General features: G+C 36.8%; 2 protein-coding genes across 2 annotated transcripts in view; one reads left to right on the top strand and one right to left on the bottom strand.

Annotated features, from left to right (window-relative positions):
• The window catches only part of LOC124312357 (collagen alpha-1(I) chain-like), a 1404094-nt gene that overhangs the window by 869297 nt on the left and 507529 nt on the right, over positions 1-27268 (top strand). The gene's annotated exons all lie outside the window — the stretch shown is intronic.
• The window catches only part of LOC124312451, a 102128-nt gene that overhangs the window by 46924 nt on the left and 27936 nt on the right, over positions 1-27268 (bottom strand). The window lies entirely within an intron of this gene.

The following is a 27268-nucleotide window of genomic DNA, read 5'->3' as shown; positions in this document are numbered from 1 at the left end:
ATAGAATATTGGTAATTTCCTTTTAATAATCTAACAAATTGAATTACTTGAAACTTACTTGAAAATGCTTGACTTTCATCATATTATTTCTTATGCACTTGAAAATATTGGGAATATCGAACATGAAATGCATTTTTTCGTTTGGTTCAGTAGGATGATCAATCCATGAAGTTGCATTGTTCATCTTGCTGCTTTCAAGTTCCGAAGAGACTGTGAACACCCTATTATTTGTTTGGTGACCATCAAACGTTACGTAGAGACGATAGCGCCGACAGTTTGAAGAGCTGCAATGGCTCTAATCACAAGATTCTGAAGCATCGAAGAACTAGCAGCCCCACTCGTTGCATAGACGCCAATTGGCTGGACCCATTAGGCCCTGTATGGACGAAACATAAGCACAAGTGCATGGTCAGCAAGCTTTCCCCTCTTTTCGGGTTCCACGTCCTCTCCGTAATCAGGGAATCCATCAAATTTCATCTTTTGTCTGTTGAAATTCACTGCCTTTTTAACTGTCATTTCATCCCAGACAAGAGATCTCCTCCTAAAACATCTTGATTTTCCATGCAGGTTTTTTTCCGATCGACTCTATCGAAAATTTGTTCAGTCCAAATGTTCCAGGAATTCCCCGGATTAGTCTTGGAAGAGTATCTGGGTGTGGTAATGGTAACAAACCCTGCCGTAAATGGTCATAAGCTTTGGGGCTTTTCAGTCGTAAAATGACGCATTTAAATAACCAATTTGCTTGTTCACGTATGCCTTTCATTGATGAGCTTTCAGCCTTCGTTATAATAGCCTGAATAACTAGCTGCTCCTATAATTAATCAATTAAAGAAATGTATCAGGAAGCATAAGTGAATCAACTACATATGTAGGTGTTTTGTAACAATATAGTTTTTTAAATTAATTCCCTTTTGTATTTCTCATAAGTTTTGTCATATAATGGAGACGCGTCATCAAGGATATAGTTTCAATTTAAGAGTAGTCATAATGTCACAGTCATCATAAGAAAAGTCCTCTCTTCATACTCATCACAAAACATAAATGTCATTTTGTCAAAATTGAAACACTTATAACGAGAAACCAGTTTGAAGTTTGGAAACAGTTTGCGATTTAAAAAGGAAGCATAGTTACCGTTTTTCGTCCAATTTTGATAAGTATTCCTCAAAAGCCTTTTTCGATTTTACCTTTGCTGATTTTTGAAGGGAAGTAATCTCAGATTTCAGTCCCTAAATAACAAAAAGCAAATATTAAAATAAATATTTTTATATTCAACTTTAAATAACCTGTTTCACTTATTCCATTTACACTGACCTGTAATTTTTTTAGTTTGCGTGCAATTATTTTTTTTGAATTTCTGATAACCCTTCTGCATTGTGCCATTTTCCCAATGCTTTGATTTTTTTCTTTCCACAGCAATTTTGACACATAAGCCTTTAACTTCACACAGTAGCAGAATCTTTCCACTGATTTTGAATTATCTTGTATTGTATAATTGAGGAGGTTTTCGCACTTGTAAGACTTCCAAATGTTTCTGCTTTTCTCTTCATTATAGCATGTATCTGACGCGAAAATTTTGCGAGGAATTTTATAAATTATCCGCAATTCAAACAACTTTGCACATCTTGGCGTTTTCAAGTGTTTAAATTACTTGTTCCAATTCTGTAACTGTTAGGACACTGTTGGGTAAATCTTTTGGCGTACAACTTTCTCCATTGATGCAGTAGGTAAGAGCGTTTTTATTAAGTGTTATTCCTTTTACTACATTAATTTTCCATTTCAACATTATCTGTTTTTAAAAAAAGAAAATAACTGTTCTCTCATATCCTGGTACATCAGCATCTGTGGGAGATTAATCTTTTTCAATTCCATTCCCCAGTCAGTAGTGCTTTCTTGATTTGTGGTTTTGGTTATTTCAGTATTTTCTTGAACTTCATCCTCATTTAATTTAACGAATCACTAACAGATATTGGTACTGAAATTTTATCCAGTCTTGGCTGTTTAACTTTCTGTGTACATCACATCGTTCTGTTGGAGATTTTCTTTTTCTTACTTTCTTGGACAGATAAACAGGGCAGTCTAACAACATATCATTGATGAAATAACAGTAAGCTATATAAAAGTAATTGTCTTTCTTACTTGGGAAAATGCAGGGGACAGCATCAGGTTTTAGTCGAAATCTTTTGTATGGTGTAAAGATTGGCTTGCCATGAACATAGTGTGTATATCCTTTCAGAACATCAGTATCTTCAAAATGTTTAATACACACCTTAGAATGCTTTGTGAAAACGTAATCTTCACGAGGAACTGCTTTAGACCACTTAGCAAGCAACTCTTTATTTGAAGTAGAAAAAAGGATAAGACATTCCTTGGCTGCATCTGCATTTTCTTTGTAGGTACTGCTATATCCAGTTTTGCAATTAGGGACACAACATTTTGCAGGCATGGTGCATAAAACGGCACAATCTAAATTACATTGGCTTGAAACGGTAGCTAATTATAGTTTTGTTAGCTAAACAATAACGTACAGCATTACAAACTTTGACAAGCCATACATGAGTAAACAGAGCAGAAAACAAACACCATGGCAATCACTTACAAAGAACAAATTCCACTTTTAACATACAATGTGGAACAGTCTTACAGAAGTGGAAAGTCCAAGAGTGTCAGAAATTCTTGGACCATTTTTATTTTTTTTTAAAATTATATAGACATTTTTTATTTAAAATAAAATAAATGAACTTTGTAAAAAAATTTATTCTACACACAAAAAAAATGTTACAAGTTGAAAAAAAATTAACACAGAAATGCAGGGCTTCAAAATAGGTAGTCCCATAAGGCCCCATGTTAAAATGGGCCCTCTAGTTACGCACCCGGCCAGAGTTGCCGATTTTGAAGATTCCAGTTTTCGGTCCATTTGCACCTCTCATCTACGCGTACCATGCAATCCTATACCATGGTCAATGTTCTCCGCTGAAGCAAGAGTCTATTTGGGATATTGACGATCCAGGTCGAGCGATTGATCCTGACGAACCAGACGGTCAATAGAGCCGCATGACTCTGGTGTGCCTACGGAAACTGACGATCCAGGATGGACAATGGAATCTGGCGATCCAAGACGTTCCATGAAAAATGACGATCTAGAACGGTCAGTGGAAGCTGACGACTGTGGTCGGGCAATGGAAGGTGACAATCCAGGATGGGCAAATGACGTTAAGGATCCAAGATTACCGTATTGCAACTCATCATGGTCCACAGACATAACATGTCAGTTGGTGAATTCACAGGCGGAGAAAAAAAGATAACCAAAAGAAACTGACGATCCAGTGTATCAATGTCTAAGCGACGCACTATTTTCGGTCGACAGATTCCTTGATTCACAAAAATTCCTATAAGAAGTTAACGATCCTGGTTCGCAATACGCAACAGTCAACCCATGTTCAGCCGACTTATTCTCAGATGGACTAATCTGGCTAAAACAATTCGATGATCCCGGGTGAGCATACTGAACAGACGGACCATATTCATACAAGGTATTGACAGATGAACCGATATGGCCATGAGAAGTTAGAGATCCTGTGTTGCCATAACCAAACGGTCGGCCCAGATTCAGTTGATGAATTGTTTGCAATATTGTTTTTCGAGACAAACGATCCATTAGGAAGAATATTTTGTGATCAAAAGCTTTTCAAAATAATTGTAATTATTAAAATGTGTTTGAATAATAGTGATAGCATAACTTTCAAACTTACTTGGCGACTGGCGTACTAAAAGATTTTGTGGTACTAGGGGAGTGGACAGAGTTGTTGCCTCCTCATCTGTACTTGAATTTCCTGGTGAATACGTAACTCTGGGCCTCTTGTGCGTTTTCCTCTTCCAAGATTGACCACTTCAATGATGGAATGTTAATACCCGACATAATCTCTGCTACTGCAAGCTTCCTTATTCTTGCTTCCTTATATAAACCTGTAATGCAAAAGAGCACATTTAAAATGTTGTGAAATATCAATAAATCTGCAGCGCAATGCACAAACCAAATGTCCCTCTGCAAATTGCAGGGTAGTTTAACCAATCATCTTCTTGTTTTTCTCTGGATGTAATTGCACGAGTGCCTTTTCTACTTAGTGGTGGATAGCGACAAGAGTTGGAAGAAAACCAGAAATCTGGCACGATGACTACTCCAACTCCTGTGCTGGTTTCCAAATCAACAACCAAGAATGTCCCATCCTATGAATAAATAAAAAATATATTTTTGATGAAACAAACATTTGAAATACACAATATAAAACATAGAATTTCTGCCTCATTTATATCTTTGCACGTGTTTCACATGTAACCCAATTGCCCCGTGGTAAACTTATCTTTCGTGATGTTCCACCTGTTCAGTATGTTCACCTTGGATTGGCTAATGGGATAATTCTGCCACTTTGCTTAAAACTGATGTTGCTCATCTCCCGGATGTTATCAAAATTGTCATTAGCGTGGATATCCTTCCAGTAGAAAAAATCCGTGGAAGTCAGTTTTGGCCTATTTTGGCCAGAACATGTGGTGAAGATGGCGGATTTCTATTCGGAATTGGGATTTATCGCGGGTACAGGACCCCTTTGCTTGTTTCGCATCTGAAAACGCTGCCAGCTTCACAATACTTCACGAAGTTGTTGTGAAAGGTATTGTTCTACTTCATAACAATAATGCCATCGTCAAGAACCTCGTGTGTGATGGATGTTCCTTGAATAAAGCCGCCATGACTTTATTTGGTATTCATGGAAAAAAGTCAAGGGAAAAGGTTAAAAAAGACAATTCTTATTTCATGAAACATCCAATGGATCCATCTATCAAAATTTATTGGTTGTTTGACGCACCGCATCTTTTAAAGTGTACAAGATATCAAATTCTAACACATAAAGAGGTTCAGGTAAATACTTTTAATGTTAAACGTGTTCAAAAATTGCAAAATTTAATATTTTTTCTCATTAGTATGGTGGTTCAACTGCACGTTTTATTTACTACAAACGTTTACATAAACTGGAAAAAAAAAATCATTTTCGGAGGGCGTTTAAACTTACTGAGTCTCACATCAACCCAACTAATTTTGAGAAGATGAACGTTCGCAAAGCTGCCCAGCTTCTTTCCGACTCTGTTGTTCATGCAATCCGGCATTACCGAGCCCACAGAACATTCGGGTATCTTTTTAAAGGATCTGAGAGCACCGAGAAATTTACAAAATTGATGAATGATGTTTTTGACATAATGAATGGACGTTGCGTGAAACAAGGGATCAATATTTCTAATTGGTGTAAGAAGAAGGAAAAGCTAGACATTTTCCTGAAAATTTTTGATATTACCGAGGAGTGTCACCGGTCAAGAGAAAAAAATGATCCCAATATTCCTCTCAACATGTTTGTATAGGAGACTACTTTGCAAGCCTGGCGAATTTCCGTGCTGAGTGGCATTGCTTTAGCAGAGGAGCAATTTAATGCAAACTACATTACAGTTCTAACTGGAAAGCTGAACCAAGACCCTCTTGAGGTAACATGATTTTACTAAGATTATGTGTTTCTTTTTTTGTAATTCTTTCGAAATCTTTTTTAGCGTTTTTTCGGAATCGTAAGAGGAATTGATGACACACCGACCGCTTACTCTTGGCTACAGATTTTTCGAATACTTTCACTTTATAATCCTACTAAGATGCACGTTGAACGTGGACACGTTGATAACGGAGACAATTTGCGTATTTTAGTTTCTTATGAGGAATGCCTTGTGAATAAGTTTAAGGCTTGCAAAAAAGAAGCAGCTGAAATAAGAGCATCATTCAAGCAGCTATTTCTGGAAGAGCTTTCTGTTCGCTACGTGAATGTTATGGAAGACGAAATGTCTACTGACGAAACCAAAGATGAAATGATTTATGATATGTGCGGTTATCTTCTGAAAAACTCGTGATACCGTCTGGACTAACTGTGATGATTGCAAAAAAGGTCTTATCACAAAATATGAAGACTTGCCTCCAACGTTCTTGTCCGCCGAGTACACTGCTGAAAGAAATCACGGGGGTTTAACTTTCTTAACTGTCAATTTTTTTTAAATAATTCAAAAAGTTGAAAATGTGGTAACCAATTTTTTTTATAACGATGCTCATATTTATGTAACTAATTTCTATGAGGAAGTCATGTCAGAGTTATGTAAACTAAATGTTTTGAATGTTTGCTGTGATAAACACGAAGATTCCTTGCCCTATTTAATATATAATATGTACATATTCGTTTTCACACAGAGTCTAAGCGATTTCGAAACATACATCTGTCTAGTGATCGAACGCAAATGAAAACTAACAAAAAATTGTCAAGAATCCCAAAAAGTGCTGAAATTCAATGTGAAAAAGTCAAAGAAAAAGAAACAGCAAATACAACGGATAAAACTTAAAGTTTGATATTTATTTCATTTCATGAAAAAAGGAAAAATATTTATAAATCATCAACTATTTGCATTATGGTATAATTTGGAGTATAATTTAAGTGTAACTTTACATTTGAGATTTGTTGCTTTACAGACAGCATGTTGTAATCTTATTTTACGGACTCGCGGGGAAATTTCAGTTTAGTTCTTGGAAAAATACGCAAGGTGTCACCCTTTTTAAGGGAGACGGCTCGGACATAGCCTTATGGAGAATTTCGACAGGGCGACGCCACCATCCTCTCTATTACTCTGGCGTGACAATAACATTAAAAATCATGCTTCGTACATCACACAGCAAATGTCGTCATGTAACCATTGTTTTACGGCGGCACTTTCACCACAGATAAAGACCACTGGTTTATTCTCTTCATAAGAGAATTAACATGGGCAACTGTCGCCAGCATTCTTACTACCCTTCCTCCGATTTTCCCGATTCTGTCTTTCTTCTAAGTAACCACACTCTGGTTACTTCTATTATAGCATGATTCTGTCTTTCTTGTCCTGCCCTTTAGAGTACGTTTTGTTTTCTACAATCTGCTTATTTCTAGTCAATTGCAATGATTCAATTGATTTCTCTGATTTTGCAATTGACAAACGTCATTATTAAATACAATATGACTTCTCAATACAAATTTGTATGACAAAATTACCTAGGACTTTTAAACGTCAGCAAATAATTTTACCAAGACAGAAGGAAAATAATCTTCGTCTGCAACACCCTTCGTAGCCTCGGTGCAGTACAGCAGGTTATCCGCTAAGGGCAGGACAAGCAAGACAGAAACTCGGGGTAAGTAGTGATAGGGCTAAAAGGATAGCACATGCGAAACCAGTCTTCTTTATCTATGCTTTCACCAAAACATCGTTTCTTAGAACTGGCAATGTGAAGTCTCAGGTCCAGTTCCAGAAATCTGGCAACTTTTTAGTAGGGTACACTGGTGTCTTCACTTCTTTCTGTAGGGGCTTATGCTGGAGTGATGTTCCTCGTTCTTCTCATTCTCCGCGTCCAGATTTTATTTTAGCTATTTTTAACGTTTTTTAAAGATGCCCACTGGCAAAAATTGTCAACTTAATTGGTTATTCTACCGATGCTTGAGTTGTAATGCGCAGATTTATGCACAATTCTTTTTCCTACACATACTTTGTTTCGAGCGATTTTTTTTGCCCAACGTTACAGAGTTACTTTAAATTGCAAAGAATTATTACGCGTTTCGAATTTTTCTTTTTAAGACAAATTCTACTCTAGAGTAGCTAAATACGTTCGGACTGGGTTTCTTTGAAATGGATTGGTCCAATTATGGAACTAAAGCTAGGGCAGCGGCATTTTCATCTGGATACCGTGAAAAATAGCCGCATTAGGGACAAAGAAGTGGCTATCAAACTTTTCAAAAAAGCCCCCCAGCTCAAATATATTCTTTAAGTGAGGATATGCCTGGGCAGGGTCTGCGTGTACTTCAAGGCGATCTAATGACATAAGAAAAATGTTATGGAAAACAGAATGAAATTTATTGCTTTCTCATTTACCTTGAGAAAAGTAAAAGCCAAAAAATCCAACAGAAGAATTTTCTACAATGATCTTGTAATACACGCCTGGTTCTCTCTTACATTAAAGGCAGGAATCTTCTTCCATTTTTCAGGAGGGATGTAATTGAAATACAAAGACACAATTACACATGGTCTACTGCGCTCGTATTCTGCTTGATGTTTGTAAGTCATCGACATGCCGACGGCAAATATAACAAATTGATCTCGCTGGCGGGGTGCTCTCTAAAGAAATAAAATATTTTACTGGTCCATAAAAAAATATTCAATCTTTACTTAATTCGGCAATAGTTTCATTGTTCTCTTTCAACATTCGGTTAATGCAGTCTTTTTAAGAGGATTTTCTAAAACATTGGATTCCTGTATTTAAAATGTTAAGATATGGTTGACCATTCATGAAACAGGTTGTCCGTGTACCTGTAGCGTCTTGATGGCATCATTGAAATCTAAACCAAGGTTCAAGCATTGCTGAGCATACTGTTTCGCAACATCAGGATCTTTTGGCGAAATTACGTGTGCCAACCTGTACAGTAGCTGTTTTTTGTTGCCATCAACGCAATCGGCAGAGTTGTGAAATGATCCTAGCATTCTCACACGAGCTGACATCTCTCGCATTACTTGCACCGCCACTTCTTGAGCACTTGAGCTTGCGATATTGACAGGAGGTTGATATTGGTTTTCAGAGACTAAGATTCCACCATCGTTTACGTTCACGAGGTATACGTCATCAAGTATCCCATGCCTTTTATATTAGAAAATTTTAGAGAAATACAAATATACTTTTGTCATATTTAATACCTTGGAAACGGTATCCACCTGAGAAGTACTTCCCTTTGCATCAGTTAGTTCTAGGTTCACCGTACAAGATCATTTCGAAATCAATTCCGAAATTACTGGCAATCTCTTTAAATATAATAGAGACGATTATGGGCGGACCCCGTTTTCTTAGCAAGACCTACTAAAATAAAAAAAAATATATTTCATCTACAAACAAAAATACTTCGTCGATTGCATAAAACTTGTCCATTTGCATTTCGACGCTCAAATGTTCGACTTTGTATCCGAGTTCCTCAAACATGACATAAGAAATCAAATTTATCAAGTCTCTAGTTCTTTCGAACTCTTCTTGTGAATCACAGATTTCAGTTCTGATTCTTGACATAAAGATGTCGCGTACTTGATAATTTATGGTTTCAATGGTGCTTTCCACGCTTCTCACACAAGGTTGCTGGGTGTGCTCCATTTTAAACCATAAGGCGAACTGCACCGCAATTTTAAGAAGATAATTTTGTGTTCTGATTTTTGGTCCAAGATAGTTTCTTACTTTAATCTTTGCTGATTGAGCTCTCATCTTGTAGAGCAGCAGACTTGCATAATATCTGGTTGTCAGACTTTCACTACTAAGAACTAATGAAAATTCAGAAATTGATTTCATCTTAAAGATATGTCATGATTCTTACTCGTTCTCTGAACTTTTCTTCAGTGTGTGGGAAATGGCTTGCTGGAACGGAAACTCTCGAACAAGCAGATCACTGACTACAGAGCAAGGAATTTGGCTGCGTGGGTAACACAGAAATGGCATGTTTCTGATCAAGCACTTTCCAAGCTGAACTCCTTGCATCCCCAATATTCTTCAATACCAGAGTTTTTGATCCTGTCCCTTAATTTGCAAATTACAACAGGGCCACCTGTAGACATCAAAATGCTACTTATTATATACAAAGTGATTTCGATTAGAAAAGGAATTGATTACGCGTCAAACAGCTTCATTTTCCATAACTGGTTTGATCCTCTTAGCAAAAAGTATTAACGCTTACAGGTGAGCATCAGGGTAAACACATCTGAGATTGTTATTTCACTTACACAGCAGATTTTTAGTACCAGATCATTCGGTAACAGATGAAGATTCAGGTTCCGAACAAGCACAAATAGTACACATGCAAGAGAGGAAAAAGGAATTTAAAAAGAAGAACAAAACAACTATGCTTAGTCACCATAAGCTATGGACAACTCTAAACTCTGTAAAATCACTTCAACGCTAAACAATGAGGAAATAATAACAACGCAACAAATCAAATCAATCGCCAATGGCGGGGTATGTGAATAGCAAAGTATGAGAAAGCTATGAGGGTCGACCGGTTGGCACCATTACTATTTGTTTGAACAATTTTGTATCAATTAATCAAGTAAATTTTGCTAAATATCGAGCAAATTCCTTATTGACTTTGCTTTTGCACAGTTGTCATCGTTCCTCTTCCAAGTTTTTGTTTCAAAGTGATTCCTAATGACAAAGTATTCCATAACGAGATCACGAATCAATTCTAGTTTATGTTGCTCATTGCAACAAAACTCAATATTGATTTTCCCTTTGCACAACTTGGACATCACTCTTTGAAACCAATTTCCGATACTTAAATTATTTTGATTGACTTCTTTTTTCGTTCTTCTTTAAATTGTTTCAACTGCGTGAAAAAAATTAAACATTGGTGGTTTGCAGTACTTAAATCCACCTTTTGTTTTTATATCGATCAGGCAGTGGTGGTAAAAGTCTGCTGGCAGGAGCTCTTCCGTGGTTTGCAATGTTGAAAGACATTCTTGGCATTTCAGCAACCTCCTTCGCGTGTACAGTAAGTATCCACATATTTCATATACTGTGTCCTTTGTCACTCTTTCTTCTAGCAGGATTTTGTCGATGTCCACTTCTTGTGTTGGTGATGGCATGTTTTCCAGCTCTTCCATTGTTGGGTAAGTAATGACCGAAATGTCAATACAAACTTGAGCATCTTCTGATGTTGTAGGTAGTTCTTCTGGTTTTCTTTTTAGGCATAGAGCCTCAAGTATATCATCCTTCATCGCCTCCCTCAAATCGCTTGCTTGTTTTGTCGTTGCCTTACACTTTTTCACGAAGGCAGTCTTTGTAGGTCGTTAATAGGCATAGTCTCTCACCCTTATCTATATTCTCCGACCTCACCGCATCTTTAAATTGGAAAACAATGCTGAGTAGTCTGAAAAGTTAGAGAAATGTTGAAATCGATGGATGGTTATTTTCCCCACAGGCACTTCTGACAAGTCCGAAAAATCTCTGCAGAAAAGGTATAACTAAAGATAAACTATATTTTGTTATTTATTACCGGCAAATTTACCTCGATGCAGTCTTGGTTAAATTTGCCTGTTAGCACAAAATTAAAATCATTGTCTAGTAGATCCTTCGTTAAATTTAAAATGCTTGTGATTGTGAGTCGTAGGGCGTCCAGGGATGTTTGCGATATAAACGACGTTCGATTTTCTGTTTTCAGGAACACTTCGTTCGAATCCATTTTTTCCAGTAAATGAAATAGATGCTGCACAAGTGTATGATGAAGTAAAATTTAAATGTTTAACTGTATCTATATTGACATACAGCAGTTTTATCATCGAAATTTCCATTATTAATGCTCTCTTGAGGACATCTTTCATTTAGGACATCAAAAGCATCATTTAGAAGTTTTACCATATCCGTGATTGGTTCAGTTCCGGCAAACTGAGTAAGGTTGCATTCTTCCCTTAAATACTTGAATCCCGACCACACGCTATGAGAAAATAGCTAACAGAAAAAATATATTAATGTAAGTTAAAAATCATTACTTGAGTAGCTAATTTTACATTCATATTTTGCCAATTGTCAGGGTAAATGTGAGAGAGTGTAAGTTTAGGGCAAACTCTTCTTCTGTTTAAATAAACAGCTTAAAAAGATTGCAATCGATGTTATCTCCACCGAACTGTATAGAATATTGGTAATTTCCTTTTAATAATCTAACAAATTGAATTACTTGAAACTTACTTGAAAATGCTTGACTTTCATCATATTATTTCTTATGCACTTGAAAATATTGGGAATATCGAACATGAAATGCATTTTTTCGTTTGGTTCAGTAGGATGATCAATCCATGAAGTTGCATTGTTCATCTTGCTGCTTTCAAGTTCCGAAGAGACTGTGAACACCCTATTATTTGTTTGGTGACCATCAAACGTTACGTAGAGACGATAGCGCCGACAGTTTGAAGAGCTGCAATGGCTCTAATCACAAGATTCTGAAGCATCGAAGAACTAGCAGCCCCACTCGTTGCATAGACGCCAATTGGCTGGACCCATTAGGCCCTGTATGGACGAAACATAAGCACAAGTGCATGGTCAGCAAGCTTTCCCCTCTTTTCGGGTTCCACGTCCTCTCCGTAATCAGGGAATCCATCAAATTTCATCTTTTGTCTGTTGAAATTCACTGCCTTTTTAACTGTCATTTCATCCCAGACAAGAGATCTCCTCCTAAAACATCTTGATTTTCCATGCAGGTTTTTTTCCGATCGACTCTATCGAAAATTTGTTCAGTCCAAATGTTCCAGGAATTCCCCGGATTAGTCTTGGAAGAGTATCTGGGTGTGGTAATGGTAACAAACCCTGCCGTAAATGGTCATAAGCTTTGGGGCTTTTCAGTCGTAAAATGACGCATTTAAATAACCAATTTGCTTGTTCACGTATGCCTTTCATTGATGAGCTTTCAGCCTTCGTTATAATAGCCTGAATAACTAGCTGCTCCTATAATTAATCAATTAAAGAAATGTATCAGGAAGCATAAGTGAATCAACTACATATGTAGGTGTTTTGTAACAATATAGTTTTTTAAATTAATTCCCTTTTGTATTTCTCATAAGTTTTGTCATATAATGGAGACGCGTCATCAAGGATATAGTTTCAATTTAAGAGTAGTCATAATGTCACAGTCATCATAAGAAAAGTCCTCTCTTCATACTCATCACAAAACATAAATGTCATTTTGTCAAAATTGAAACACTTATAACGAGAAACCAGTTTGAAGTTTGGAAACAGTTTGCGATTTAAAAAGGAAGCATAGTTACCGTTTTTCGTCCAATTTTGATAAGTATTCCTCAAAAGCCTTTTTCGATTTTACCTTTGCTGATTTTTGAAGGGAAGTAATCTCAGATTTCAGTCCCTAAATAACAAAAAGCAAATATTAAAATAAATATTTTTATATTCAACTTTAAATAACCTGTTTCACTTATTCCATTTACACTGACCTGTAATTTTTTTAGTTTGCGTGCAATTATTTTTTTTGAATTTCTGATAACCCTTCTGCATTGTGCCATTTTCCCAATGCTTTGATTTTTTTCTTTCCACAGCAATTTTGACACATAAGCCTTTAACTTCACACAGTAGCAGAATCTTTCCACTGATTTTGAATTATCTTGTATTGTATAATTGAGGAGGTTTTCGCACTTGTAAGACTTCCAAATGTTTCTGCTTTTCTCTTCATTATAGCATGTATCTGACGCGAAAATTTTGCGAGGAATTTTATAAATTATCCGCAATTCAAACAACTTTGCACATCTTGGCGTTTTCAAGTGTTTAAATTACTTGTTCCAATTCTGTAACTGTTAGGACACTGTTGGGTAAATCTTTTGGCGTACAACTTTCTCCATTGATGCAGTAGGTAAGAGCGTTTTTATTAAGTGTTATTCCTTTTACTACATTAATTTTCCATTTCAACATTATCTGTTTTTAAAAAAAGAAAATAACTGTTCTCTCATATCCTGGTACATCAGCATCTGTGGGAGATTAATCTTTTTCAATTCCATTCCCCAGTCAGTAGTGCTTTCTTGATTTGTGGTTTTGGTTATTTCAGTATTTTCTTGAACTTCATCCTCATTTAATTTAACGAATCACTAACAGATATTGGTACTGAAATTTTATCCAGTCTTGGCTGTTTAACTTTCTGTGTACATCACATCGTTCTGTTGGAGATTTCCTTTTTCTTACTTTCTTGGACAGATAAACAGGGCAGTCTAACAACATATCATTGATGAAATAACAGTAAGCTATATAAAAGTAATTGTCTTTCTTACTTGGGAAAATGCAGGGGACAGCATCAGGTTTTAGTCGAAATCTTTTGTATGGTGTAAAGATTGGCTTGCCATGAACATAGTGTGTATATCCTTTCAGAACATCAGTATCTTCAAAATGTTTAATACACACCTTAGAATGCTTTGTGAAAACGTAATCTTCACGAGGAACTGCTTTAGACCACTTAGCAAGCAACTCTTTATTTGAAGTAGAAAAAAGGATAAGACATTCCTTGGCTGCATCTGCATTTTCTTTGTAGGTACTGCTATATCCAGTTTTGCAATTAGGGACACAACATTTTGCAGGCATGGTGCATAAAACGGCACAATCTAAATTACATTGGCTTGAAACGGTAGCTAATTATAGTTTTGTTAGCTAAACAATAACGTACAGCATTACAAACTTTGACAAGCCATACATGAGTAAACAGAGCAGAAAACAAACACCATGGCAATCACTTACAAAGAACAAATTCCACTTTTAATATACAATGTGGAACAGTCTTACAGAAGTGGAAAGTCCAAGAGAAGATTCTTTGACCATTTTTATTTTTTTTTTTTAATTATATAGACATTTTTTATTTAAAATAAAATAAATGAACTTTGTAAAAAAATTTATTCTACACACCAAAAAAAATGTTACAAGTTGAAAAAAAATTAACACAGAAATGCAGGGCTTCAAAATAGGTAGTCCCATAAGGCCCCATGTTAAAATGGGCCCTCTAGTTACGCACCCGGCCAGAGTTGCCGATTTTGAAGATTCCAGTTTTCGGTCCATTTGCACCTCTCATCTACGCGTACCATGCAATCCTATACCATGGTCAATGTTCTCCGCTAGAGTCTATTTGGGATATTGACGATCCAGGTCGAGCGATTGATCCTGACGAACCAGACGGTCAATAGAGCCGCATGACTCTGGTGTGCCTACGGAAACTGACGATCCAGGATGGACAATGGAATCTGGCGATCCAAGACGTTCCATGAAAAATGACGATCTAGAACGGTCAGTGGAAGCTGACGACTGTGGTCGGGCAATGGAAGGTGACAATCCAGGATGGGCAAATGACGTTAAGGATCCAAGATTACCGTATTGCAACTCATCATGGTCCACAGACATAACATGTCAGTTGGTGAATTCACAGGCGGAGAAAAAAAGATAACCAAAAGAAACTGACGATCCAGTGTATCAATGTCTAAGCGACGCACTATTTTCGGTCGACAGATTCCTTGATTCACAAAAATTCCTATAAGAAGTTAACGATCCTGGTTCGCAATACGCAACAGTCAACCCATGTTCAGCCGACTTATTCTCAGATGGACTAATCTGGCTAAAACAATTCGATGATCCCGGGTGAGCATACTGAACAGACGGACCATATTCATACAAGGTATTGACAGATGAACCGATATGGCCATGAGAAGTTAGAGATCCTGTGTTGCCATAACCAAACGGTCGGCCCAGATTCAGTTGATGAATTGTTTGCAATATTGTTGTTCGAGACAAACGATCCATTAGGAAGAATATTTTGTGATCAAAAGCTTTTCAAAATAATTGTAATTATTAAAATGTGTTTGAATAATAGTGATAGCATAACTTTCAAACTTACTTGGCGACTGGCGTACTAAAAGATTTTGTGGTACTAGGGGAGTGGACAGAGTTGTTGCCTCCTCATCTGTACTTGAATTTCCTGGTGAATACGTAACTCTGGGCCTCTTGTGCGTTTTCCTCTTCCAAGATTGACCACTTCAATGATGGAATGTTAATATCCGACACAATCTCTGCTACTGCAAGCTTCCTTATTCTTGCTTCCTTATATAAACCTGTAATGCAAAAGAGCACATTTAAAATGTTGTGAAATATCAATAAATCTGCAGCGCAATGCACAAACCAAATGTCCCTCTGCAAATTGCAGGGTAGTTTAACCAATCATCTTCTTGTTTTTCTCTGGATGTAATTGCACGAGTGCCTTTTCTACTTAGTGGTGGATAGCGACAAGAGTTGGAAGAAAACCAGAAATCTGGCACGATGACTACTCCAACTCCTGTGCTGGTTTCCAAATCAACAACCAAGAATGTCCCATCCTATGAATAAATAAAAAATATATTTTTGATGAAACAAACATTTGAAATACACAATATAAAACATAGAATTTCTGCCTCATTTATATCTTTGCACGTGTTTCACATGTAACCCAATTGCCCCGTGGTAAACTTATCTTTCGTGATGTTCCACCTGTTCAGTATGTTCACCTTGGATTGGCTAATGGGATAATTCTGCCACTTTGCTTAAAACTGATGTTGCTCATCTCCCGGATGTTATCAAAATTGTCATCAGCGTGGATGGCCTTCCAGTAGAAAAAATCCGTGGAAGTCAGTTTTGGCCTATTTTGGCCAAAACATGTGGTGAAGATGGCGGATTTCTATTCGGAATTGGGATTTATCGCGGGTACAGGAAACCTGACAATGTGAATATTTATCTTATTAATCTAATTCGTGAAGCTGAAGACATGATTTCCGATGGGATTTGCGTAGAAGGAAAGAAAATTATAATCTCTATTGTGGGTTTGGTATGTGATGCACCGGCACGTTGCTTTAAATCAACATTCGTCATAATTATGACGAGTGTTGTACTTCACAATTCTTACGAAAGTTGTCACAAGTGTGTAACGTTAGGAAGTTGGGTCAGGAGTGCGCCAGGTAAAAGGGGGAGAGTTACATAACCCCGTAACTTCCGCACCATTGCGTACTGATGATTCATTTAAAAAAAGGGTGTACAAAAACCATCATGACAGTAACAAAGAAAGGTCTTCTTTAAAACAAATTTTGCCTGATAATGTCAAAAATGTACCATTAAACTATATGCACCTGACTTGCCTGGGTACAATGAAAAAAATAATGTCAGCATGGGTAAAGGGAGGATCTGAACGGACTGAACTTTCTAAAGAAGTGGTAGATCATTTGTTAGCAAACTTAATTGCTATTGCTTGTGATTTCCCAAAAAAACAAGAACGCTTAACGACCTACCCCATGAAAGCAACCGAATATAGACTCCGTATGAATTATGTTGCCCTTGTCATTTTTAAAGTCTTAGACCCATAGCTGTACAACAAATTATGCTTTTCCTTGTCGCGATGAAAATTTTGGTGAATGATTAAAACTGTATTAAGTATGCTCTATATGCAGAAACAAACATTTGTAAAAGATGCAGTGAAACTTTACAGGCCGAAATTCATTGCTTACAATATTCATAGTTTTGTACTGACTCGCCCCATCTCCCATATGTGCTTTCCAAATCTAAGCAACCGCGAGGTTGCTTGACTCTTCTTCACGCTTCCACTAGGAAAGCTGGTGAATGTTCCCCAACACCTCGTTGGCGTTGGCCGTAACGAACCAGTGGACCGAACATCCCTCCTTCGTTATTCTTTTTTGGACTATAACTTTTGTTTGTATTGCAATATGTTTCCCTGAGTTTCTCTTTGTCTTTCCCGAGTATAAAAGCCCGACGCCTGTATATTCCCGGCAGAGTCGTCTCCGGCAGCTTTATCCCTCAACATCTCTCGGCAAATACAACACTTCTACAAGTCTTATAATTTGTTATTGTGTATCATCACAGGTTCTATAATTTCATTACAGAATACAATGACAACGTGTGAAGCCTCCAACGATTGCGATATCACGATATCAAATAACGACAAGCGACGAAAAGTTCCCAAAGAAGCCTTTGTGTCAAGGTTGCCGCTACTAGAATGCATCCAAGTGGGCAGGCTAGAAAAACTTGTCATGGAGCGGAATTCGGAAGAAGAAGTATTTTTGGAGAAGGGAAACAAGGAAGAAATTTGTTCAAGAGTGTGACAAATGCCCATCATCATTACTCTAAGAGATGTAGGCTTAATTAAAATCAACGATCAATTCATGAGGTTGCAAAATTCTAGTGCACAGTCGCCGGATGCAACACAATCTTTAATGCGAAACGTAATCGCGATCATCATTCCAAAAATCCTGATCCAAAATTGCATGATCCAAGGAGAATCAGAAAACCAATGATATGCAATAAAATTTGGTGATGGAAAAAAAAACCATGGACAGTCGGGTTCCTCCGGGAAGTTGGGGAGGCATTTGAACTGGTGATGAATTATCGCAACAAACTTCCTTATCAGTTCGCTCATAAACTGACTTTGGACGTTCTACAACTAATTTCACAAAGAAATTTTTTTTATATCCAATGAATTCCTTAATCAGTATGCCATTACTGCGTAGTGTAAATGAGAAAAATGACCGTAAAAAGTATAAACCGAATTATAAACAAGCTGATTCAAAGAGATTTGAGAAATTTTTGAACAGCATTGATGAAAGAAAATTGAAGCAGAATGCGATATAAGTTGAAAATGTAGCACCCGATTACATGTTTGTAGTTGAAATTATTAATAACATTCACCTTTTATTTGTAGGATTGATAACATGTGCAAAAATTGAAAATTCTCTTGTTGAGCCCACAACATCAACACGCAGTAAAAGTACTGTGTGATCAGAATGTGATCCGTCGCTACTACAAAACGTTGCCTTATTTAAGCAAATTAAAAAATTGCAACATAAATGGAGAAACTTTTAATGAAGATTGGCTGTGAATGTGGATCCATCATGCATTGATTGATCCAGCGTTCTCTGTAAATAGAGAGAAATATCCGTTACGAAAAGTAGTTGGAAATCTAAAGTGGTATTTAATTTCGAAATGATTTTTTTGTTAAATTAATCTAAATGACTTTTTTTAGGCAATTAAGCCCAATCCATGGTATTATGGAAATATTCGTGGAAATATTTTAAAAAAGTCCGAAGTTCCTGTCACAAATAAAAAAACTGCCAGTAGTTAATGGTCCATATTGTTCCATTGCGAAATGTACGTTTCGAGAATTCATTTTTGTGATAGTATCGGCACTATAGACGTCCTAATTGTATAGGTACTACCTTGAAAACAGTCATTCCACCATCTGCAGAATTTCTTCCTTGAGGCAAGAGACACTTAGGAAACCATCAACCCTAGTTTTCCTGTGTACAAGATTATCTGGTGGCAAGGAACCAGTATCATAGGATGATATTTTTTTAACCTGAGAACCTCGATTGAACAATGTCAAGAGTAAGTTCAACTTATTTAATAAAGTCGTGTAACATTTAATAACTGTTGTTACATTACAAAATCCTGACCCATTTAATGGCTTCAACTTTCCTGGTAGTCCACAGAATATTTAATTTATGGTGATTTTCATGAATAAAGGTGTCACTGTAAACTCCTCCGTAGAAACAATGTTTGATATAACTTCAGATACAACCGTCTACGGATTGTACTTGTTGGCGGAATTCATTATTTATATATTATTACTATCCTGGTGATAACATCGTAATTGGAATGAGTCAATCAAGTAGCTTTACTACGTCACCAAAGTACCTAGTAAGATTTCATTACATTTTCAATCGTTATCACATGTCCAAATATCTTGAACATGAAGTACTCTTTTTGTATAAAACTGTAATGTTGTTACTACACATTTTTTCGTTTTTCTCACACTCACTCTCATATTTCACAGTAGCAATTCATCGAAGGACTCTTTTCGCGTGGAATCCCCAAAGACTCTTTGTCCCTGCTAGCAAAGCCCGTCCAGTTTTCATCCATCGGACGTAGATACGTCCAAACCCCGTCCATGCAGTTTAGAACCTATAATTCTATCTTTTGGATGTGTCCCGCTTGTCTAAGTTGGTTACAAAAAAGATAGCCAAAAGATGGCCCTTTTTTATCCATTACGGATGTGTCCCGCTTGTCTAAGCTAGGTACAGAAAAGACAGCCAAAAGATGGCCCTTTTTTATCCATTACGGATGTGTTTCTCTCGTCGAAGTTGGGTACAAAAAAAACAGCCAAAAGATAACCTATATTCATTCATTAAGGATGTCTAAGTTAGGTACAGAAAAGACAGCCATAAAGATGGCATTTATTATTCGGATATTTTCACCTATAATCTAAGTTTGGTCCAGAATGGATAGCCTTAAAATGGCCTTAATTAATCCGTTATGGATGTGTTCTTGTCGCCTAAGTCAGGTCCAAGCATAGATAGCCATAACATGACCTTTATTAATCTTTGATGGATGTGTTCCCATTTTCGTTATATAAATATCCTTTTGCATCAAAATCTCATGATTTTAACATCGACTAAAAAATATAATATATAGAAATTTGAATAAAAGAAATTGTTTAACCATTAACAAAGACGCGCCTTTTCATTATTTACCTCTAACAGCTTTAACACGCCAATAGAAGTTTTAATCGTTAGTCGATATTTTGTGTTGCATATGAACTGTCAGTTTTCGTCTCATATATCGCCAATGTAAATAGGGAATTTTACTATTTTTTCATTGTGTAATTTTGTGATTGTAATGATGAATATACTTACAAGTTTTTTCCCTATCTAGATTCACATTGTTATTTATAATTACTCAAAATAACGTTATAGAAAAAAGATAGTCAACGAAAGGCAAGTGTACTACCGTATTCAAAATATTCGAGATTCGTTAATGGACAACAACGACGGTCTCATCAATTTACAAGAAAGTATTGCTATTATAAATGGCACAGTACCAATTGCTGAATTAAATAATGATATGCCTTCGCCAGTCGTTGAATCTTCAATTAACAGTAAGCTTAGATACAGATAATATTCATAATAAACTGACGAAAGTACAAATTAAAAAAAAATTACAGCAGATCTGTTCGAAAATTATAGCAATGTTGACAGCAGTTCATGCCTCAAATATCCTGATAATAATACGGCTAATGGCGATAACAACTTCAATGTAATCGACACATCAAGCGAGGAGTCTCAGCAGAAATCACATGATGAGAATGAAGAACAAGAACCGTTATCTGAATGCAGCATGAATGTATTTATGAGTGTGATTGCTGATTTGCACGTTATGCCTTAAATTTAATGATGTTGTTACAAAACACACATGAGTTCATTGAAAGCATTGAAGTAGAATCATTGGACAATCAGCAAGAAGAAAACTTGAAATCTAGCATACCAGAGTGGATTATTGAAAACAGAGTTCCTGTTTCTCACGCCAGTTCTCTGCTGAAAATATTACACCATGAAGCCGGACTTAAATTTCTACCGCTAGATGCCAGGACACTACTTGGCCCTCTTCGCACCAAAGTTCAAACTACTGATATTAGACCTGGCCGTTACTACAACTTCGGTATTGCAATTTCCATCATTGCAAAATCCCTCCTGCTAAGCAATTTTCACGAAATATTTGAATTGATCTGGAATATCGACGGAATTCCCTTGACCAAAAGTAGTTCGTCAACTTCTTGGCCTATTATAGGGAGAATATCAAATTTAAAAAATGCTGACATAATAATTGCATGGGTTGTACTCCGGATGTCAAAAACCATCTGATATAAATGATTACTTTAAATTGTTCGTAGATGAACTTATTGAGCTCAGCACTAAAGAGTTTTATTTTAATGGAAAGCTTTTTTTGTAGGAACTAAAGGATTTGTTTGTGATGCTTCAGCTAGGAGTTTTCTTACCAGCGTGGTACCCCACAACAGTTACTATGCCTGCCACAAATGTGTCGTTAGGGGGGAATACTTAAAAAATCAAAATAAAAGGGGTGGTAGAATTGTGTATCCTGATTGATTTTCTCCGATTAGAGAGGACTTTAATTTTCGAAATAGTAGTGCAGTTGAATATAAAAAATATTTTGATAACAACAAAAAAATATATCGATAATTGAAAAAATCTTAGACTTTGCAGACTTGATATGATTGTAAACATACCCCTGGATTACATGCATTTAACTTGCCTTGGGGTCACCAAAAAAATTATTAAAGACTGGATAAAGGGATCACATAAATTTTCAGCTGAATTCACAACCGCTATTTCTATATACCTATCTTACATTAAACAATTCATCCCGGATGATTTTGCAAGAACAACTAGAACCATTAATGACTTTGCGTATTATTAGGCTACTGAATTCAGACTTCACATGTTGTTCATAATTCCCTTAGCATTCAAAGATTTTCTTTCCCCTCAAATTTATCAGAGCGTTTCTTGTATTTTCACGTTGCTATGAAGCTTCTGGTAAATCCAATATTGTGTAAACAATATGCTACATAATACGCCAATCAGCTCTTAATTAAATTTGTAAGAGACTCCATAACATTGTTTGGTAAAAAATTTTTTGTTTATAATGTGCACAACTTAGTTCATCTACCGGTGGATGTTTTAAAATTTGGTTGTTTAGATAATTTCTCAGCTTTTCCCTTTGAAAATTTCTTGTTTTTTTTTGTGTTGCAATTTTTTTGTGTTGTTTTGTTTAGCAAACGGCACATCGGCTATAGGTGTTGCTTTGCCCAACTTGCCAATGTCCAATCGCTATCGCCAACGTAAAACCCGAGTCGATTGCGTCTAGCCCATCAAAACGGAACAGCTCACAGAGAGAAGAGCTCGAATGAGAACGTAAAATAAACCCCCCACTAGTCAAAAAATGAAGTTGTTGGTCATAAATTCTGGGAAAGAAACGAAAATACTAATTTCGGACGTCACTCAAACCAGCGACGATTGGCCCATAACTGGTAAGTCCCTTTTGTTCCTACTCACGTTCTCTCACAATTACTGGCCAATGTTTCCAATCGAAAAATGGTCAGGCAACTCACCCACTATGGATCAGAAGGTCACCATCAGACGAGATGTCGAGTGGAATCAAAGTAAACATTATGAGGCTTAAATAAATAGATAGATAGATGGAAATTGTTAGGAAATTTGTTAGTGCTAGGAAGATATACGACGGTCATCAACCGTGATGAAGAGACTGCCGCTCGTGCCATCAACAACCAGACAGCTTTTTGGGGCTTTTGCCTTTGCCATTTTGATGAGGAAGCTTCATTTGCATCCAAAGAATCGCCTAACCAACCGAAAATTTAAGAAAGGGGCTACCACTTTTTTCTTTTCTTTCCTTGTGGCCAAAGATGAAAAACGTTATTACAACCACCAATTAAAAACGGTCATTTCCACGCTACTGGAACTGATCGGCGTGTGTTGCCTGTCTCACATTTTTTTCTTGTGGAAGAGCAGAACATTTGACTGTGGAAAATAAAGGGGGAAAATACCGACGACTGGCTTGTGTCACGATATTGAAAATGCCTATAGAATTTGCTTCCATTCACAAAGCCAAATGAGATCCGTTCGATCCCGTTGCTTCTTGTCTGTTTTCAGAAAAAAGGGAATTCAATGGTTCGATTTTGTAACGAGAGAAAACAGATTGATAATTTTTCACTATATCTGTGATAAATAGTGGGGGAATGGGGGCTTCAATTAAGAAGAGTAGAGTTGTCCAAATTTTTTTAGACCTTCGTTTTTGTATCTTTTCATAAGTAATACCTCCTAGTATGCCTAGTATGCCTCCTAGTCTTAATGCATTCCATGTAGACATTTTCCATCAGACTTTTTTAATGTGGCTTTCTTCTCGTCAGTGTAGCGACTCTGTAGTTGATTTTGATGCTGGCTGGGTATTACCAAAAGAAGACTTTGCTTGTTGTGTGTACCTATCTTTGCCTATGAATGAATGTGTTCAAAATTAGATTTCTTCATATTAGTGACCAATTTTTGTTTTTGTTTTATATAGGTGAACAGCTTATTGCAGCAGATTGAATTGAAGTCTGGCTTCTCATTTCCCTTTTTTACCTTTCTTTAAACCTTATGTCCTCGTGTACATTCGTGAGAAGGCGAGTGTATTCACGAGGACGTCCTTCCTTCCTTTTTCTTGCTGAACCCATCGTCTTCGTGATCTGGAGAGAAGCATCTGGAATCCCGGGATTTCAGGTAGAAGGCAATTGACATTTATTTTTAGTTGAATTCGTCAAACCAGAGTAATTTTTGCGTAAAAGAGACGGCAACTCGATCTTATTTGATATTGTGCAATAACGTACCGGTACATCTATTACGATTGACGTCGATGGTTTTCGGCTACGTTTTCAGTTTGGATTGAAATAGCGTAGAAAAGTAAGTACACTCCGTGGATGCCGTGTGGAACACGTGCGTCTTCTTCTTTCACCCCCCACCGATGGATGCAACTTGCAACAATTTTCCAATTTTCGTGCGTGTTTCCGGACTGCGCACTGTCACATCTTTTTTTCAAAGCAAAGATTTGAATTTTTTCCTTATCCTTATTCTTGTCATTGCGACTTGGGAGGCGGAGTTTTTACAAAACGAACTGATCGGCTAACATTGTTTGGTAAAAAATTTGTTGTTTATAATGTGCACAACTAAGTTCACCTACCGGTAGATGTTTTAAAATTTGGTTGTGTAGATAATTTATCAGCTTTTGCCTTTGAAAATTTCTTACAGAAACTAAAACATCTACTAAAACATCTACTAAAACATTGCGGGAAAACACTTGAGCAGGTTGTTCGACGCTATCACGAATTTAAAAAAATCTTGCCCTTTTCCATTAAGAAAACAAAAAAGAATCACCCAATACTTGCTAACGTTCACGTAAAGGGTCTACTTTCGTCCACCTTTCTTTCCCAGAAAGGAATAATTATACAGTATGGGAAACTAAGTCTTGAAAATTGGTTCGTATCGTGCGACACTAAAAACTCTTGTGTTATGCTCAACGATAAATCTGTAACATTAATCTATAACATCATCAAAAACGAAAAGAGGAGATTTTTTAAATAGGGAAAAAGTATTTGAGAACCGCAAATATATTTGCAATACCACTACAGTCCTCTGCATTAGATGAACTAGTTGTAAATGATCCGAATCAATTTTTCTGCATGGCCTTTGGCGGATGTGTTGTTTAAAATGTTACATATTCCAACTGGCCTGGCAACAACTACTGAGTTTTTTGTGGCTCCTATTATTTATTCTTCTCTTAATTCATAATAAACTCCATTCGATCTGTTGATTTTCGCCCATGTAGTAGGCATTTTCAAGAACGTCGTTTTAACCAGCAGATGATTCCAACATGGAATGAGAAACGTATAAAAACTTTCAGCCATAATTTTAAATGATTTATGAGGTTATTAACTGAATTTATTTGGCATGTGGCATGTGACATGCGGCATGTGGCAATAGAAATACATGTATTTCTATTGCCACATTTTTAAATCCATATAAAGTCGATCTTCGAAACAGAGGAAACTGTTGTCAAAGCAAGTGATTCGGTGAAACTGATATCGAAAAATTCGCCGATGTATGGATATCGACCTGCGGCAGTGGCATACCTACATACCATTCTTAGGGGTTACTTAACGATGTTTGAAAATCTAATTTTTCTGTGTTGGTGTGCCGAAACGACACACCATAGATATAAAATTTAGTTGAAGTGACCCAATTAAAACAAAATGCTAATTGAATTATAAATTACTTAAAATTCTATTTAGAGAGCTCGATATGCAGTATTATCTAACGAAATGCCAAGCCGGTGATGGCTGCAGCTGGTGGTTTCACGGAAGATGTGTGGGACTGCAACTTTCACACACAAGAACACGAGAGAAAACTTGAAGAGAACGGTTTGCAGTTAACCTGCAATTTTTGTTGGGATGACCCCCATTTAATGGCTTCAACTTTCCTGGTAGTCCACAGAAAGTTAAATTTATGGGGAATTTCATGAGTGCAGCCGTTGCAAACTCCTCCATAGAAACATATTGTTTGAGGAAATTCCAGATACAACCGTTTACGGATTGTTCTTGTTGGCGGAACTCATCGTTTATCATTGCCAACCTGGTGACACAATATTTTAATTGGAATAAGTCAACCAAGTAGTTTTACTACATCGCCAAAGTACCTGGTAAGATTTCATACTACATTTCCGAATAAAAGTCGTAATAAAAAGTTTTTAGATATTTTTAGACGTATTACCACTCTTGTTGTTTTTAGCAAACTTTCATGGGACTTTGAAACCCAGACAAACGGTGTGGTTCTGGAAAATGTTTTGCAAGGTATGCATGCTGACCTCGTTGTCGAGGAATACCGGACGGCAATGGTTGATGAGAATCTTCGTCAAAAATACAGAAGCATGTGCATCGAAAGGGAAGGTATGTGTAGTTGTCTAATCAATTAGAATGATACCTCTGTGAAAATGAACATTTTGACATAATTCTTCTCGGTGGAATATAGGAGTGTACCCCCTGCAGATTCTATGAGTAATTGGTTCCTCGAGAGTAAGGTAATTGACAACAGTGGCATTGATCCACTTCTTCCTGGTGAAAGCAAAATGGATGGATCATCTGTGATATGTAGAGATTTAGTGAAACAAGTGTTGCTAAAACTGGAACGAGCCAAGCTCAAGAACCCAGAACATCAAATCCTCCATTATGGGAAGTCACCGAAAATGATAGAAGTTTCTGATGAATGAAGTAGTTTTTTCACCGAAAATGATAGAAGAAAGGTATTTTTCCCTTTTTTGTTCGATGGTATTGACAATCTCAACTCATTTTCAAATCTTATTATAGAAACGCAATCACAGAAATTATACAAAGTGTGAAGTGGATTATTGAAGACACTAACATTTGGTTTAAAAGGAATACAGCTGCCACAGATAGTGAATTTCTGATGCGTTTAACCTATCTTGGAAAACTCCATTCTTAAAAGAAGCTGTTGAATATTCTGTCTCAGACATCTGTATTAAAGAGATGAGTAAACTCTCTGTCGAGTATGCAAAAGTTGTTCATGAGCTGCAAACCAATCGCCCCATCGCAAGGAGCAGGGTTTGGAAGGTATGTACCAAAATCTTATGTCTGTTTATTAATTCATGAAAATTCCAAGTTAAGTGATAATTCCTTTTTTATTTGTCAGAAGATATAGAGCTGATCCTAAATACTCCCAGGGCAACTCTACCAAAGGTGGACTTGAGTATATTGAAAAAAACTCAGACGGTATTGCGCTACAACGGAGGTGACGTACGTCTAAACAGCCTGCATTTACAATAACTGGTATGGTTTGATTAATTCGCGAGCCACTTATAAAAAATTTTTAAATCTTATTTTCTTGAAGCGGCTGTATGAGCAAAGCTGTCAAGAAGTGTTCTCAGTCTCTTGGAAGAAACGGCGGGTATAGATGTTATTCCAATGAAAAATTAGTAGTCGAGCAAAAAGTCTTGCGCAGTTTACGCCAATGCGCACAACAGCGGCCGATAGCAGAACTAAGATTGAGAGAACGGTTCTCGGACAAAGGATTTGGCCTACATTGGGTGTCAAGCGCAATAACAATCTTAGTTCTGCTATCGGCCGCTGTGGTGCGCATCGGCGTAAACTGCGCACGACTTTTTGGCATGTCTACTACTTTTTCATTGGAATAACATCTATTCAGTAAAGGGTCCCAAGATTCC

Source organism: Daphnia pulicaria, chromosome 8 (genome assembly GCF_021234035.1).
Source record: "Daphnia pulicaria isolate SC F1-1A chromosome 8, SC_F0-13Bv2, whole genome shotgun sequence".
NCBI classification, from domain to species: domain Eukaryota; kingdom Metazoa; phylum Arthropoda; class Branchiopoda; order Diplostraca; family Daphniidae; genus Daphnia; species Daphnia pulicaria.
Note: the sequence above shows the minus strand (reverse complement) of the source record. Positions and strands in the feature narration are given on the sequence as shown.